At 44.2% G+C, this 14,257-nt stretch overlaps 1 protein-coding gene across 5 annotated transcripts in view; it reads right to left on the bottom strand.

The window, feature by feature from the left end:
- Window positions 1-459: 459 nt before the first annotated feature.
- The window catches only part of TBCK (TBC1 domain containing kinase), a 197,058-nt gene continuing 183,260 nt past the window's right edge, over window positions 460-14,257 (bottom strand). For 4 of the 5 annotated variants that reach the window (XR_012499465.1, XR_012499462.1, XR_012499466.1 and 1 more), the window contains exon 28: window positions 460-13,459. The gene's annotated coding sequence lies outside the window, so the exon portion shown is untranslated. The remainder of the gene's footprint in view (window positions 13,460-14,257) is intronic. The other variant, XR_012499463.1, reaches the window with a different exon arrangement.

The raw sequence follows: 14,257 nt of genomic DNA, 5'->3' as shown, positions 1-14,257 counted from the left end.
ATACAGTGAGGATATCATACTAAGTTTCAGAATCCTGTGTCATTAAAAATTAAGGTGAAAGCTTTTAGCCAAACCAAGTCTGAAGTCGAAAAGTCTTATAAAACACTGTTGGCGAAGATGCTCTCATCCACTGCTGGTGGAAGTGTAAACTGGTACAATCCCTTTGGAAGATGGACTCTCTGGGAGAGGTGAACATACACATCTTTGGTGCATCCTAGCATTTCCCCTCCTGGGGAATTTTATGCCCCAGATCATATATACAAGAATGTCTGGAGCAGTAGTGTTCATAATTGCTCAATGATGGAACCAACCCAAATGACCAACAAAAGTAGAAAGGATAAATGAGTTGTGCTATAGTCACACAATGGAATACTATACAGCAATGAGGAAAATACATTATAGTTATAGGCAACAACGAGTAACTATAATGTACAAAAAAGACACATTCAAAATAACACATATTGTGTGATTGCATTTATTTGAAGTTCAAAATTAAATCAACTAAATTATGATATTAGGGATACCCAAATATAAAGGTAGGGAAATCAAGGAAGTAATTATAACAAAGTCAGGATAGTGGGGAGGGAGGATGTTATGCTTGGGAAGGGACATACTGGAAACTTCCGGGGTCTAGTGGTGTCCTGTTGCTTGACCTGAGAGATGTTATGCATTTCTTTTATAATTATTTATTAATTACACATTTATGTTTTATCTAATTTTTTTGTATGTAAAAAATGTAAGAAAAACCTTTTATGACCTTTTGAACAAATGGTGGCCTGTTGAGCAAATCATTAATAAAATCATTCTCTAATGAACTTCCAGAGAGAAAACTATTCTCAAAGAGCCTCTGTTAAGAGCTTAAATTATCTCTAAATTCAAGACCTTTGGACACAACTGGTTTTGCTATAACCAGGAAAGGCTTCTTTCCAGATAAAGCAGATAATCTGGCTCTAATTCTCTGAAAAGCAGGTTGGAGGGCTGGAAGGAAGATCTGTCCTCTTTGATAACCTGTTGCTGATGAACAAAATAAACTGGTGGGATCTGGTATAGACTAGAAAGCCAGTGTGTTTCTGAAATGAAGGTAATTGTTTCCAGAAAAACTTGGAAACATTAACCAGAGTCCCCAGGGGAGGGCTGCCTGACAGATTATGTTTTTCCTTCTTACTTGTGCAGTTTCGGAATAAAACCTGAGACGTGCCTTGAGTTTCATTCTCTTCTACATTTAAAAATCTATTAATCAAATAAAATAATACAAAAAAACTACAATAAATGAACATGTGTTGTACAGTTTTTATTACTCTCACTAAAGACTTCATGGCTTCATTACTCTAAGTGGATAGAAATGTTCAGGCCCAGGTTATTGAATACCAGAGTTATTCCATCTGGAAACCTTTTAAAATATGCGTAGATTAGCATCTTACACTTTTTGATATAGTCACATTTATATACAACTGCAAAAGGCAATGAAGTACAAAGAATCAAAGCAACCATAATCAACTATATTCATCATAGATAATATTGTTATCCCTGTTCTCTGTTTTTAAATTTTAAAGGAAAATGGTAAATGTCATTGCATAGGTAGACTCTGCTCTTAGATGCTGGAAACTGTACGTAGTTCTGCACATATCTGAGTCCCTACGTAACTGAGGCTCCAACGTATTCCAGATCAAGTTGGCCAGAAGAAAATCATCCATTGCTGGAGTTTCATTGCTAGTGAGAGACAAACTCCCTAAGTTTTCAAAACCAGTACTCATTATCTGTGTTCTAGCAATTGGGCCTTGCTTTAGTAGTGAAGATCCCCTCTGGCTGAGTTTCTGAGTCAGATGAATTAGAACTCATGGAAAAGCATTTCAGAGTGTTTCAGAATACGTACATCCCCGAGGCAGACGAGGGCTACTGTCTAACTAGACGTTTAGGCCTGTCTGTGGCTGCATGTCAAATATTTCTAGGTCCAGGAAGTTAGAATCTCCTCTACAACTGTAGGACGGAGGAGAGGTCTCTGCAAACAGAATGGCAGTTTGGGTTTCTACTTCCTGTGAGTCCAAAACTAGTCCAGTGTTCATGTAGTAAAGTTTGCTCTCCAGTTTGAGTTTGGTGTTTTGAGGCTGAAAAGATCTCTTTGATATAAACATCGATTCTGAGATTCTGTTGGGTCAGATGATTGCCATGTGCTGGGTCCAGCATTCACGTCAGGGCAGACTTTGATTATCAAGCATCTGACCATGCTGATGACTTGACAAGGTAATGGTCTTATTTGACAACTTCTGGTTGTGCCTGGAGCTTTCCACTTTCCTTTCCCTGAAGATTCCTATGCTCTGCAGGGATCTCACAGGGATCTCACTGCCCTTTGGATAAACGTGTGACTGTAATGAAGCTCTACTGGCATCAGGACCGCCACGTGGATGCCTGAAGGTCTTGCCATAATCCTTGGAAGTTCTTTCAAGTCTCATTCAGTCCCAGAAGAATTGCTCCTTTTACATTTATGCTTCGTGTCAGCATGCATTTTCATAAAGGGCTCCTAGGGCATGCTTCAAGGGGATGACAGTAGAATTTGCAGTTTTCAAATCTATTCTTATGGTTGGATTGTCCTGTAGATGGTGGCTCTCTGCCAGGTGCACACTAAGCAGAGCTGCATACAACACAGAGGGTCACAGGGTGTTGGTCCCGTGGGGCTGGGGTGGTGCACTCAGCACAGGCTGGAGCAGCCCCTTAGCGGCCCTCCACCCCCTCAGAGCCCCTGGGGCTCCTGGAAAATAACCTTTGACCCTCACTCCCTCTATAAACAATGAAGAGAACACTTAATTATAGAAGAAATTATTTTAGGAGTTAAATATTCCATTTCCTTGAGGCCTCCAGGCAAAGTAACAGTTTTCAGGAAATAAGGAGAATAGAGAAACATGTTAAATATGTTTTTCCATGGGAAAGCAATCGGAAAAATCCAGATTGTGGGAAATTACAGCCCAAATGACTTGATTTCCTCAATAAATTGTAAGAAAAGAAAAAGAAAACAAAATTAAAAGAGACTTTAAAGCATATCAACCAAATGTGATTTATGGGCCTTACTTGTTTGTATCCTAGTTTGAATGTATCAACTATAAAATAAAACAAAGACTAAGAGAATATTAATAAGAGAATCAGGGAAATTTGAATACGGCCTGGATAGTTGATGACATTAAACAACTATTATTAATTTTGTATTTAAAAAGTTCCATTTCTCCAAGGCCTGTAGATCAGATTCACATTGGTTTAGATATTTACTACAAACACACACACACACACACACACAAATAAACCAATGTGTTAGGACTGAATTGTGTCTGCCACAAATTCTTGTCAGAGCTCTAAGACCCAATGTGATTGCACTTGGAGATAGGGCCTTTAAGGAGGTAAATAAAGTTAAATGAGATAAGAGTGAGGTCTTAAAAGGCTTCCTTCAAGCTTGATAGGAGCTTCCAGAGCAACCTTTTATCTAGGGTTAATTTTGCTCCATTACTGAGGTAACAACTTAGTACTCTGCCTGATGCCCCCTGTGTTATGAGGTTTCCCCTGGCTGATGGGTACATGAACTGTCTGCAGCCCTTATGAGCTCTAGAAGTTTTCCACCTGTTTCTTTCTGATGGTTTTTTTTTCTGGCCTCTGGTATTTTTTCTCGTCAGTCTGTGCCGAACAATACTCGGCTGCAGACTCCAGGCAGAACTCTGCAGGTTTTCTGTGTGTGCAGCTCTCTCCTTTCTTCTTTTCTGCCTTGTGAATTTACTCCTCTTGGGGTCCCCAGATTCTCAATTCTATCTCCTCAACTCAGGGAGACCACTGCCTCTGAGAGCTGCTTCTCTCCATGTTGCAGGTCGGGAACTCTCTAGGTAGGGAGCTGGGCCAGTTGTTGGCCTTCTCTCTGTGATCAATGTCTTGTATTGTCTGTTGACCAATATCTGAAAATCATTTTTTCACATGTTTTTTCCAGTTCTTCAGTTGTTTGAGGTGTGTATTAGTTTCCTAGGGCTGCTGTAAAAAATTACCCCCAACAGGGTGGCTTCAGACAACTGAAAACAACAGCAATTTACTCTCTCACAGTTCTGGAGGCCAGAAATCTGAAATCAAGGTGTCACAGTACACTTCTTCAGAACGTTCTAGTGAAGACTCCTTTTCCAGCTTCTGGTGGCTGTCCTGGCGTTCCTAGAATGTGGCTGCATCACCTCCTTCTCTGCCTGTGTCTTCATATCACCTTTTCTCTGTGTACCTGTGTTAACTTCCTTTGCTTCTCTCTTTTAAGGACATTTGTGACATTTAAGTCCCACCCAGATAATCCAGGATAATTGCTTCACCTTAAAATCCTCAATTTATACATCTGTAAATTCCCTTTTTTTTCCAAGTATGGTAACATCTACTAGTCCAGGGATTAGGGCTTGATATCTTTGGGTGGACATAATTCAACCTATTACAAGATGTAAGAGTAAATCAGTCCCTGTTATTCCATTTTGGTCTGAAGCAAAAGTCTAGTGGGGAAGTACAGAGTGGGACAAGAAAAAGGTATATGGAGTAAGGAAGAAAGAAATGCCAGGGATTTCATTCTCCAAATAATGGGTTTAAATATTTTATACTGAACACCTAATATGTGATGGGGACATAGGATTAAACAAAATATCCTTCATGGAGATATTCTAATGAGAGGAAACAATAATTTAAATGATTGTCTTTACATGGTGATGAGGGCTATGGAAAAAAAAATAAAGCTGGGAAAGATATGGAAGGGGCTCCAGAAATGGGGTTGGGGTTACAATTTCAAATAGAGTGGGAATGGAAGGTCTGATTGAGAATGTGGTATTTGAGTAAAGACTTAAAGGAGGTGAAGGAGTGAGGCATGCAGATATTTGGTGAAAATATTTCAGGCAGATGGAATAGTGAAGGCAAGGGTCCCAAGATGGGTGTGTCCCTGGCGAGTTTGGAGAAAATGCTGGGACGCAGTTATCAGCTGGAGCAGAATGAGACACACTGAGGGACCACCTCAAGTAGGACACGGAGGGCTATGTGTAATGACTTCGAGCTTTCACCATGAATGAGATGGGAAGCCATCTAGAGCACCATGGTGTGACTCAGACCTGAAAAGGAGTTCTCTAATTGTGGTTTTTGGGAATAGACTGCTGAGTAGTGAAGCCGGGAGATCTGTTAGAAGGCAATAATCCAGTGAGGGGATGATGGTGGCTTCAATTAGGAAGATGGCAGTGAAGGCGTGAGAGGTTGTCAGATTCTGGAATATTATGAGGGTAGAGCCAGCAGAAACTGCTGATGGACTGCATGTGAAATGTGAGAGAAGGAGAGGCATCCAGAAGAAATCCAAGATCTGGGGCCTGAGCAGTGGAAGGATAAAGGTGAGGTGGGGAAGACAGTAGGAGGAGCATGGAAAAGCAAAACAGAGAGACTCACAGACATAGAAAAGAAACTTATGGTTACTGGCGGGGGGGGAAGGGGATGGGGAGGGATAAACTGGGAGTTTGGGATTAGCAGATATACACTACTATATATAAAACAGATAAACAATAAGGACCTACTGTATAGCAGAGGGAACTCTATTAAATATCTTGTATATTTAATAATGAAAAAGAACATTGAAAAGAATATATATGTGTATGACTGAATCACTATGCTGTACATCAGTAAGTAGTACAACAGTGTAAATCAACAATACTTCAATAAAAAAAAGAGGGAAAAGTTTCTTTATTGGATTTTTAAGTTTAAGATGCCGATTAGACATCCAATTGAGATGTCAAAGAGACTGTGGATGGACTGAGTCGGCATTTAGAGGTTAGGTCTGGTTTGGAAATATACATTCAGGAGTCAGCTGACAGGAAATGGAAAGGAACGAGGATCTTGAGCCCTGCTCTCTTTTAACCCGGGGGGTTTTGTGGGAAATGTTTCCAAGCACATAATTGTCCTGCCTGAGTTCAGTGCTCACTGGCAAAACTGAGTTTAAAATATGAAAACGAGAAGACAGTAGAATAGAACTGAATTAAGGTCTAGGAAGTGCAATGGGTGGTGAGAGAGTGTCTGGAATTTAGCCTAAATTAGATTATTAAGTCCTCACAAGATGGGTATTATTGCCTCTATTTGATGGAGGAAGAAACTGACTTTCAAAGAGGTCAAGTGACTTGTCCAACGTCACAGAGTCAGTAAGTTGTGGAGCTGGGAATTGAAGCCCAATCTGGCTAACTCTGGAGCCCAGGTCCTTCCTGTGACTTTACAAGGCTTCTTTGTCAGTTAGTTTTAAGGGTAGGAATCATCCTGTCTTCTGGGCTCAGGGCTCACTTCTTTATTTATGAGGTCAATCTTTCTGTCCCAGGGAGAGGTTCAGACTGGTTTCCACAAAATGGGGCAAGGGAAGCCGTAACTGGAAATATCCATTACTTGATAACTATTTCCACTATTATTCTGAAAGCAAAGGACGCCGTATATCTCACTGCTAGGTTACAGGAGATCATGAATGAGCAAAATATGAGTAGGACTGACGAGGAAGAGAAACCTGGAATAGGAACCCATCCCATTAGTTATCATTACCACTGCTGACATCAGGCCAGAAAACCTCTCAACTCAGGGGCACCACATTAGCCAATTTAAATGAGGTCCCTCAAACTCTAAGGTACGCTCCTCCCTTCCCCCCAATCACTTCACTCTGCCAGATTAGCAAGGCCATTTGTAAGGAAAGAAAAGAATCCTGGTGAATAGGCTGCCTCTGTCAACAATGAGCCTTATTCTCAGTGTCCTTTCTTCTTAGGTGCCCTGTAGAAGGTCAAGTTGTTTATCATCTATAATAACACCTCAGAATCAAATGTCAGCGACATCGACACGGGAGGATAAGCGCGCTTGTTCAAAGTGAAACGGATGATACTGTTCAGTTTGCCGATCACACAGCACGAGGGGAGGAAGGAAGGGAACAGGAGGATGGAGCAACGTCCCTCACAAAGGGAGACGGGGGAGCCATGCCAACAGCCGTCCCTTTCCAGAACACCAAAGAAGCCATTGATACTAACTCTGTTTTGGCCTTGACATGAGACACCTGATCTCAGTTTAGAGACGTTTCCACCGCAGAACTAAGCAGTCTGTCCTGACAGGGCCTCGGAGATCACACACACCCGGCCAGCCCCTCACTGGGGCGCTGGGCTCTGCTGAGTCTCCGTGACATGTGGTGCAGCTGCACCCGTCAGGGCGGCCTTCGCTGCCTCCTACAACTCTGGGGTCTTCAGGAGTTCACTGTGGAGTTTGTGATGTCAGGGTTCACTTACTTTCGCCCTCTGGCTCCATTTTATTTGGTCACTTTTCTAGCATTAAGAAGTACCCCCCACCCCACTCCCATCAAAATGAAAGGCAGATGACAGGAAGGAGATTTTTTGCTTTGGGTTCTCCGGCAGGTGGGCAGTTGCAAGGGCTGCCTACAGTGAGGTAGGTTCTTGAGGCAGAGTGCCTTGGGGACTAGGCTCTTTGACTTTCCTTCTACATGGGGTAGGAAATTCAGTTGTCAGTTGGTAAGGAAAGATAACAAGCAAGGCGAGGTTTGTATTACAGGACCCAGTGGCACAAAGCCACAGGGGACAAGAAATAGTGGGCATGTAGCCACTGACAGGAATTTTAGTATCCTTGTCTCTCGGGGTCTGATCTCTTGATGCCCTGAGGGAAGCGATATACTCACCGGGAACCAGTGCTGACTAAGGCCCGGAGATTTCACTTTCAAGCTGATGGTGTCTGGGGTGAATTAATATAACACATGAAACTGCCCTCCCCTCCACCACAGTTAATTTTCTTAAAAAAAAAAAAAAAAAAAGCTTTCTGGAGAATGAAATGCTCAGATACTCAGTAGCTTAAAAACTAACAGTGTGAGTGTTAAGCTGGCATCCTGGGCAGGAAGCAGCTCCCTAAGATGAGAAGATGGTTAGTGTGGGCTCCAGTCATGCTCAGCCAAATAAACAGGCCTTGAACTTTCCGGCAGCTCCAGCCAAAGCCCTCACCAATGCTTTTGTTCAACTAAACTTAAGGGTGCAATTAACAATTTCCATGACTTGGGCTTCCTTGCCTTCAAGTTACAAGACAGTAAACAAGTAGGAAAGAAAAGAGAGACGCCAACATTTCAGAAACTGTGAACTTCAAAGGAGGAGGAAGAAGTCCAACCACAGGGAAAGTGGTCAGAAATGCGATACCCTTTTTGTGAGAGCCCACAGAGACCCCAGATTGCCAAACCACTGTATCTGAGGAGGCATTGCCAGGACTGAAGCTTCCAGAAACCTTTGAATGGCTCATTTATTTTACTGGGGCTGAAGCTGTGGGGTAATTGTCAGGGAAGTCTGTGGATATGACTGATGCTCGGGCAAGCAGGCTTTCATTGTTGGCCAGGAAGCCCTCAGTAATTACCCACTGCAATGTGCCGTGCAGACCCGTGTGTGTGCGCACGTGTGTGTGCTGGGGGTGGGGCGAAGGGGGAAGGATAGCCCCCCTTGTGCTTTTAAATCCAGGCCAAGATTTGCCCCTGCTTGGTGTTTATACCACAGAGTCATCAGAGAGAGGTGAAGGCATCGAAGTTTTCTATGTGCTAAACCCTACGCTAAAGATGAATTTCCGCTCCTCCTGTAACTCAGGCCTCCCAGGGCCTCCCGACTCTAACAGGATTAGATGAACGGTAATAGCCTGGCTATCACAGGCCTCCCCCCAGCTGCATGGTCCAGAAACTCTCACCCAGTTTTGGATACTCCCCAGTGGGGTCTCGTGTGACCTCAGAGCAGCCCTCTGACGCTCCTCTGTTCTGGGGCTCCTGGGAAGCCACCTGAGGGTGGCTGTGCCCCTCCCCAGCTCTGCACAGCTCTGGGCTTCTTCTCGACAGCCCAGATGCCAGGCCAGGAGGGCTGCCTTCCCCCCCGAGCCCCATGTCGACAAGATGCTGAGGAGCTGCGGTGCTTTCCAGAGCCCTCACGGTGTCACTTCTGTCACTTCTGTCTCCGAGGCAGCCATAAGCAAGGTCATGCATACTCTTGTGAGAACATATTCCTTCTCTTCTGCCCGTGGCCTCTTCTTTCACGCAGGGCAGAGGAAAGTCCGGGAGGCTAGGTGGAAGGATCAACCTTCTAGATGAGTGCTTCGCAAACGTTAGCATTCACTAGTGTCAGCTGAAGGCTGTGTTAAGCCCTTCTGGGTTTCAACCCCAGGCTTTCTGATTTAGTAAGTGTGGGGCGGGACCCAAGGTTTTACATATCTAATGAGCTCCCAGTGATGCTGATGCTGCTGGTATGAGGGCCACATTTTGAGAATCCCTGTTCTAGATTAGCACTGGGCCTACCCAGGATCCCCGTCCCACTGGCTGTATTGCTGGCGGCTCCTGCCCGTCAACAGGAATGCATATGCCTAGCTGTGTGTGGATCTTAGCAGAGGGCCCAGTTTATGTTTGAGCTGGCTACTCCAATACTATCTTAGAAGATGAGAAAATGCTGATCCTCCCATGTTTTGCTTTTAAAGCAGACATTACTTGCCTGCATTCTGGCAATTAGGATTTAACTTAGGAACTTGAAACTTGCACACATCTTATGTATGACTGGCTGACCAGCATTATTCCCGGGGTAGGGGTGGGTGGGGCTCGCTTAAATGGAACCAGCTTTCTAGCCACTGAAATTACACTCAGCCACATCACTAGACATTTACTGAGCACCTACTGAGGATACAGAAAGAGACAGGCAGGGCCCTGCTCTCTTCAGTGTGTAGTCTAGTTGAAGGGACAACTTTTAACAAATTAATCTGCAAATAGAGATGCAATTACAAATTGGGGTAAGTGTTTGAAAGAGAATGGGAGAGGGATGTTCTTCAATAGAATGATTAAGGAAGGTCTCAGCGAGGAGGGGACATTTAAATGGATTAAAGTGACTTTTAAAATTCCTTATATGACTTACCTTTCAACAGCATTTGACACATCTAACATTCCTTTCTTCAACTAAACTCCACGCTCTTGTTATGCTGATCTCTTCCTTAGCCGGTCCTTCATTAGGTGTTTTTCGGGGTCCCACCCTCAGCTTTCCTGTCTGACTAACATCTCCCAGGGTCAATTTCACCCACACCCATAGCTTCCACCACTGCCAGTGTGCTGAAGCGTCCTGCCAGATGCTGCCCCAGCCCTTGGCTCATTTATCCAGCTTCCTTCTTGTGCCTCCATTTGGGTTGTCACCAGGCAGTTCAGCACCACAGCTGAACCCATTCTTCCCCTCGTGCCACTGTCTCCATCAGCACAGCTTGTTGGTGAAGCCTAAAACCAGGAAGCCAGCCTGGACTTCCCTTTCTTCCTTTCTGTCCCCTCACCCAAACACAGACACACTTTTTTAAAATCACTAAGTTCTGTTGACTCTATGTCCTTAGTTTCTTCTGTCTCTAATCTTCAATGTCCATGCCCCTTGGGCCTCCTTTTGTTCAGACACTTGGTCTCCAGCCAACTCCCCATCTCCTCCTCCTCCCTCTGCCCCCACATGGACAGAAGCCTCACTGGATCACCTTTCCGCCCTCCACCCCCACCCCATCGTTCCTCCAATCAACCCTCTTCTCTGCTATAAGGGAGAGTGCCTAACATTTACAACTGATCAGATCAGGCTGCTGTTCAGAATTCATCAATGGCCTCTGCTCCGGGTCCTGCTCTACACTTTAGTCCAGCTCTCTCGCAGCCCCTCGCCCCAAGTTCCCCTCCCAGAGGGACGGGCATAACTTGACCTTGTGCCCTTAACCCGTCCCTGCCTCCAATCCAGAAATCCCCTGTACACACAGTTCGGAAGGGCCTCTGTCTGCATCCTTACACAGGCCTGGGAAGTATTCGGGGCAGGCCATTTGCCCCCTCACACTTTCCCCACCTCCCCTCATCTGCTGGGCATTCATTTTCCTCTGCTGGCAGTGGCCCTGCTCTTCTACCCATCAGAGTAAAACTACTCCTCACTAGGTTTCAGCAACACCGTCTCCCTGCCACCCCAACGAGTCCAGGCTGCTTTCTGCATTCTTGCTGCACTTTGATGCATGGCCGTCTTCTAATTCCTGGAAGGCATTGCTGGCAGCTACTCCCTTTTTGTTGTATTTCTAGCCTTTTCTGGGCCTGTAGACACCAAGAATAAGGGAAGCTACTTCTATTAGTCAAAAAATGTATCTTGCTTGCCCAGTTTCACCACTGCATGAGAATTTAGAAAAAGCAGACACCAGCATGGGCACGTGGTGTCTTCTAACATTAAGAGTAACAGCTGCCCCATATATTGAGTCTGTCCTGTGTGCCAGGCACTTTAGTAAAGTGCTTCACATACCGTATTGTATTTATCTTCACTATAACCGTGAAGCACACATGATTATTAAACCCGCTTTACAAATATAGAAACTGAGGCTCAGCACAAGGTTAAATTAAATGTCCCATGTCGCACAGCCAGGAAGGGAAAAGTCAGGGTCCCTCTAATGAGTCTCATGCCCACACTCTGTTGCAGTGTCTCATGCTGTTCTGCACGCTGCATTAGAGCAACCTGTCAGCCCAAAATGTGCAGTCACTCCTCTTCTAACCATTACCAATGCATTTAAACATAACAAAGTATTCTTAGGGAAGAAATTCCTATAGGATCAGCCAGTAATTTTCCTTAAGGAAAGAATATAGAGCAACAGTAAAAAAACAGTTAACCTGCTAAATTTTAGCTCCAATTTCATTTAGTATGAGTGTTTGTAATAAGAGACCCATTTAAGATTTTTTTTTATAATATGATAAAATATTTATTTTCTCCCAAATCAGGGCTGCTGCTGTATTGCACACCTCCAGGGGAAACTATTGTTATTGTGGTCTATGTATGTGTTTCCATCTGGGCTTGCAGGGTACGCAGGCTTTGCAGTCATACCTGGCAGCTCTGCTCCAATCATTTAAGGTAGTTTTTAAACTTAAAAGGCCCAAGAGAAAATTTGTTCCAAGGAATTATTATGTGTGTGTGTGTGTGTGTGTGTGTGTGTGTGTGTGTTTTAGATGAAGCAATTAGACTGCTTCTAGAACAGAAACAGAAAGGGAGCAACAATGTAGAGAATTAAAATTTCTTCCCTCTTACCTGAGCCCACGAGTTCTCAGATAGTCAAAATACTAACTTATTAACTAATATCAATAATTAAGCAGCAGAGGAAAGATGCATCATGGCACTTACGTGTTCAGTAGCATCAGAATCATGTGCTAATCCGAGCATCAAGATATAACTCCCCCACCGAGGTGCCCCGGAAGACGTGCCATCTCCATCTGCGGCAGAATTAACTCGCTGTGCTTTTAGGAAGTGAATGCACATTAAAGACAAATGCAAGAGAACATGTTGGCAACAGGCAGCGGCTAAAAGGGAATTTCAGCTTGCCGCTCCACACAACTGACTCAAAAGAGGATCTTTGAAATTAGGAAGTCAGAGCTAGTGGGAAAGCTTATCAAGGCAGAACCGGACAGCCCCCCACGGTTGCAGGGTAGATATTCTGTAAAGGCGCAGTGCGATAGCAGCAGCGCCTGGCCACTGCTGTGTATTTCTTCCAGCAGGCAGATGCCTGATGGCTCTCGGGACGCCAGGCCAGTAACTCCAGCAAACAGGGACTGTTTCCTCAAAGATCAGTAAGAATTGCACTGAATTCCACAGCACCCAGCTCATGGCTGTTTAACACTCAAGCAGCCCTCCCGCTGGCCCTCCTTTGAGCGTAAGCTTCTAAAAGTAAGGGCCCTATTTCCTCCTTCTTCTCCGACCCTCATCGTGTCCACTGCAAACCCGAACACTTCTTCTGTCTTGGCTAGTGAATTCTCACACAATGAATGGAAAAAGACCTCAAGCATAGAGACATCATGAAATTATGCTTTTAAGGGTGAACTAATGATGAGGTGAAAAGCTCTCCTCTGGTAGGTTAACAATAAAAAGTATAAAAATAGATACCTCTATTTTTATTTGCTCTATGTGCTAAGGACTGTGTGCCTTATAATCATTTTTGTCTTTACTCCTCACACCAAGCCTGTAAAGCAGGCGTGGATCGATCCTGTTTAACAGATAAGGAAACTGAGGCTGAAGGAGGCAGAGCAACTTGTTCAAGGTCACACATTCAGCAACTGACAAAATGCCTAAGTTCAAAGCATAAGAACCCCACCTTGAGAGGTGGTCTCATTAGGGACAGCGCTGGCTCACAGGGAAGAATCTGGCCCAGCTTTGCTGAGCACACAGAACAACTGTAGCCTGTGCCACAAGGGTATGTCACTGCTCCCTTTTTAAATTCCTTTGGATGTGCCAACCCTTACAACAGGGACCATGCCTACCTCTTTAATATCACCCACTGCATATCCCAGCATCCAGGCACATATCCGGTACTTAGTCAGTCAGTCATTGTTGATTGATGCTTTTATGTTGTGGACAGTGATTCTCTTCATTCATTCAGTAAATGCTCACTGAAGCCCACTTCTGTGCCGACAATGGACTAGTTTCTATCGGAAATAACAAAACGAAAATGCTACTTATCTTGCCCTCAAATCTAGAAAGGGGAGTTGTACATTCATGTAGGGAAGAGGACCCCCACGCACATGTTGCCTGTTCCCTTTCCCTGTTTCTCCACACAAAAGGAAGGAATGTTAATCTGATTGGTCTGGTTCTAGAACATTTTTTGAGCCACACTTTCTGATGGCTAGGTGTAATGGTTAACTTTATGTGTCAGTTTGACCAGGCCACAGGGTGCCCAACTATTTGGTGAAACACTAACCTGGGTGTACCTGTAAGTATGTTTTTGGATGAAATTAACATTTAAAGTGGCAGACTGAGCAAAGCAGATGGCTCTCCCTAACTTGGGGGACCTCATCCAATCAGTTGAAGGCCTGAATAGAACAAAAGGCTGACCCTCCCCCAAGTAAGAGAGAATTCTTCCTGCTTGAGGCCTTCCTGGGACATTGGCCTTTTCCTGCCTTTGGACTTGAACTGACTTTTTCTGGGTCTTGAACTTCTGGTCTTTGGACTAGAACTACATCGCTGGCTGTCCTGGGTCTCCAGCTTGCCAACTCACCCTGCAGATCTTGGGACTTGCCAGCTTCCAAAATTGTGTGAACTGTTCCTTATAATGAATAATATTTCAATCTATCTCTATCTATCTATCTCTGTCTAATCTATCTAAGACTGTTTCTCTGGAGAACCCTGACTAATGCAGCAGGGCTACTGTGTCTTAAGAAGTTCACTCTTTCCTTACTTCCATTGCAAATAGTACAACTGCAAGCTGAAATAAGTCTCCTTCAGTT

The sequence above is a fragment of the Camelus bactrianus genome, chromosome 2 (assembly GCF_048773025.1).
Source record: "Camelus bactrianus isolate YW-2024 breed Bactrian camel chromosome 2, ASM4877302v1, whole genome shotgun sequence".
In the NCBI taxonomy this organism is placed as follows: domain Eukaryota; kingdom Metazoa; phylum Chordata; class Mammalia; order Artiodactyla; family Camelidae; genus Camelus; species Camelus bactrianus.
This window is presented reverse-complemented; position numbering and strand designations above follow the sequence as displayed.